This window comes from Lithobates pipiens, unplaced genomic scaffold (assembly GCF_037356315.1).
Source record: "Lithobates pipiens isolate NorthernLeopardFrog02 unplaced genomic scaffold, aLitPip1_a1.2 Scaffold_8, whole genome shotgun sequence".
Lineage (NCBI taxonomy): Eukaryota > Metazoa > Chordata > Amphibia > Anura > Ranidae > Lithobates > Lithobates pipiens.
Genome location: NW_027507903.1, coordinates 659,211,478 through 659,215,568, shown reverse-complemented (window position 1 = coordinate 659,215,568; position 4,091 = coordinate 659,211,478). Strand labels below are relative to the sequence as shown.

The window sequence follows — 4,091 nt, the reverse complement described above, 5'->3', positions numbered from 1 at the left end:
GACTGCAGACCGAGGAAACAGGATGGCTGGCTCTTCAGGATACGAGGTACTGGTACAGGAACAAACGGAGACTAGCAGAGGCGTCAGGGTACAAGCAGAGGTTCGGCAACAGGCAGGCAATCCAAGAGAGGTCAAACAGGCCGAGGTCAGAGTAGGAGAGATCAACAGGGTCAGACAGAGCCGGGTCAGATATCAGGTAGGTAACAAACGAATCAACAGGTTTCTTCAGGCACAAGCTGCAGACGAACAGCACAGAACGACCGTAACTGCTCCTTTAAAAAGGGCCACTGGCGCCAATAGCGCTAACGCGCACACGTGCGTGCATATGCCGCGCGCACATCCGAACGGCGTGCACCCGCTTCGTGCTTGACGACGCGCGTGCCCACGACGACTTGCGGCACGAACGCGCATGCGCGAACGGACACCCGATCGCGCAGAACGAGCGGATTCCTGACATAAATGTTGTCACCGGGACAGGAAGTGAGGGGAAATCTCTGTAATGGAGCCCCGGATAGAAGAAAAAACCTGACAGGGGAATCTAATCCTGACCCACTCTGCCTAAAAAAACAGTCTGGGCTCTCTGATCACATTTTTTTCTTCCAGTAATAAATCTCTAGATGACGTCTTCATAGATTTCCTCTCAGATTGTTCCATTTATTTCTATTTCTTTGCAGTATAGATTGTATGGAGGTGGAGGGGGAGGGGCAGAGAGGAGAGGTGACCCCCATCCTATCCCATCACAGTGACCCCACCCCCCCTCTATGTCTGATCATGGCTGCCCCTCCACCCACGGAGGGACCCCATGTGGGGAGGGGGAGGAGATGACGGATGTCAAATACTGTAACAAAACACAGAAAGTATTAGGATAGATAGATTTCTCACTGACCAATAGGAACATGTTATTGTTACTCCAATAATTGGACAGATATTCTACCCAATCACAGCGATCAGTAAGAAATCTCACATTTATTTACAGTAGAAAAACTTGCAGGAAGCCCCTCCCACTGCTCTAAACTAATGGATGAATATTAAATGAATTCCACTCTTTCGACTGTGGGCGGAGTTCTCACATCTCCCGCCTCCCCCCACATATCTTTATACAACCTCCCCATACACATATCCCAGCATGGAGGGGCTCAGTGAAGGTGGTGGTGAAGGTGTGGAGGTGTCAGATCGGGTCACACAGATCATAAAATGAGATCCGTCCAACCTCATAATCCAGATATATCCTGACTCTGTTACTGGGGGGATTGGTGGGTAAGAGGATCATTTTACTGTCATGCACCACCGAATACTGATCATCAAACCTGACCAATCCCCAGGACTTATTATTATATCCAATCCATGACTCCTCCTCGCTCCTCTCTATACTGGGGTAACACATCCCGACTCTACAGTCATCTGATCCCCCGACATCCACTTCCCAGTAATGTCTCCCTGAGGAGAAACTCCGACTGCTCAACACCTGAGGAGAATCCTGGAATCTCTCTGGTGTTTCTGGGCGATTCTGACTTCTATCTGACTCGGATACAGTTTTCCTGTCATCTGATATCTGTAGATAATTATCAGCTGTGTTTCCATCCAGTAATATGTCTGCAGCTCCCTGTGTATAAAATACATTAATCTCTGTTATTATATCAGATAAACCTGTGTGTAAGACCCCTGCCACATCCAGACCCCCTCCATCATGGAGGAGCTCCTCATGTCTCTCTCTGTCCTCATTATCTCCATCCTCAGTATCACACAAGTCACCTGTGTCTGATTCCTGTAAGACAGTCAGTGGATCCGTCACGTTACACAGCTCCTCAATGTGACGCAACTTCCTGGACAGCTCCTCCTTCTTTATTTCCAGATCCCGGATGAAGATAGAGACCTGTTCTCCCCTCCCGGATATCTCCCTCAGGACTCTCTTCTCCAGGTCTTCCAGACATCTCTAAACAGGGCAGTGACTCTCTCGGTGTCACCGGCGGCTTCTTCTTCTACTTTCCTCCGGTGTTCCTGCAGACTCTGGACTCTTTCCTCCGTCTCCTCTCTCTTTGTCAGAAGTTTCTGCAGAACATTCCTCAGTGTCTCCTTCTTCCTCTCAGAAGCCTCACCCAGTGACTCCATCTCATGTCCTCTATGTTCTCCAATCAGACAGCAGGACACACACACGTATGTATGATCTTTAGTGCAGAAATACTTCAAAACCTCCTTATGGACGGAGCATTTCCTGCTCTCCATGGACAAGGTGGGGTCACATAAGACGTGTTCTGGGGACTTTTTGTGGAATCTCAGGTGTTTATCACACAGAGAAACCTCACAGTGCAGACAGGATCTAACAGCAGGTACAGGAGAGTCCACACAGTGAGTACAGAAGACCCCCAACTCCTCCTGATTTGGCTGAGCAGACAGGAAAGTCTCTGCTATGTTACGTAGTGTTATGTTCCTGTGCAGTGCAGGACGACTCCTGGACCTTTTTCTGCATACAGGACAGGAATATCCTCCAGACCCCTCCTGTGTATCCAGCACATGATCAATACAGACCCGGCAGAAGTTGTGACCACATCTCAGCATTACAGGATCGGTATAAATGTTTAGACAGACGGAACATTCCAGCTCGGCTCTCAGATCAGCAGACGCCATCGCCGTTAGAAGAGTGGAGTTGGAGCTCATCTCTTGAATTGTTTCATGGACCTTTGGATATTGCTGTAAATTACAAAAAAGTATTGTTCATGGTTGACTGTTCTTACAGGACATAAATAAGATAAACATACCATTCTTCTACAGTAAAGCTGGTGACATTTTCGGAGCCCCATGTTGCACCGACTCATCACTGTACTATGCAACTGCTTAAATCAATTTAAAGTAAACCTGTACTGGGTCATTTAGGGCAAATTAACAGATAAACCTAACTTTTGCTCTCCCTATTATTACACATGTACTTTGATTTTGCTCCTCTGTCATTCGGTATGGTCTCTCTGTCTCCACCTCACATGATAGCGATAAGTAGGCCTGGACTGGCCATAGGGCAGACCGGGTACTTGCCCGGTGGGCCAGGGCCACCCGCTCCGTGGCCTGTTGATGATCGGGCCGCACAGCAGGAGGCAAGAGGTGACCACGGCCTGGACAAGGTTAACACAGGCCGTCGCTCACCTACTGCTATGCGGCCATGCCTGTTAGGGATGGCCGAACTGTTCGCCCGGCAGTCGTTTTGCGGGGAATTTTGCGTGTTCGCGATTCACCCGATCGGCGGACTATTGCCGCTGTTCGCCCGGAGGACATGTGTGTTTACAGTGTGAAAGAACTTTGACCCGTGATGACACATCCATCATGGGGTACAGGACAGCCATTTCAGCACATGGACAATTGGACATTCCCTCTACCTTATAAATAGACCGACCTGGCGGCCATTTTACATTCTGTCTTATGTCATTATAGGGAGAGGTTGCTGTGTGGAGCAGGGAGAGACTGTAGTGACACAAATCGCTAGCTATTAGGTCCACAAAAGTCCTTTTAAGGACTGGTATGGTATAGGTGTAGTACAGTATATAGGGTTCAGTGCACTGCTGTGCTGGCATTTGCAGCAGCCTGTCTTTTGTCAGTGTAGGGAGGGACAGGACGCTGTGTGCAGCAGGGACAGTCAGTTTAATCACTAGCTATTACTATTAGGTCCACAAAGGTCCTTTTAAGGACTGGTATAGGTGTACAGTATATAGGGTTGTACACGTATAATATACTTTCTTCCAAATATAGAAAAAATATTATACTTGCCTGCTGCCCTATTCCGCAGCAGTCCTTTCAGTGTAGGGACTGAGGTACAGTCTGCAAATCACTGGCTGCTAGGTCCACAAAGGTCCTTGTAAGGACTGGTATAGGTGTACAATATATAGGGTGCTGGTGCACTGCTGCGGACTGCTGCCCTATTCTGCAGCAGTCCTTTATCAGTGTAGCGACTGAGGTACTGTCTGCAAATCACAAGCTACTAGGTCCACAAAAGGTCCTTATAAGGACTGGTATAGGTGTACCATTTGGTGTGCAGTATATAGGTGTGTAATATACGTATAAAATACTTGCACATATAGAAAGCATAGTATAGTGCATTTCCACTG

General features: G+C 48.1%; 1 pseudogene; it reads right to left on the bottom strand.

Moving 5' to 3' along the window:
- Nucleotides 1–500: 500 nt before the first annotated feature.
- On the bottom strand, nt 501–2,710 carry LOC143964227 (E3 ubiquitin-protein ligase TRIM11-like; annotated as a pseudogene).
- Between the last annotated feature and the right edge of the window lie 1,381 nt (nt 2,711–4,091).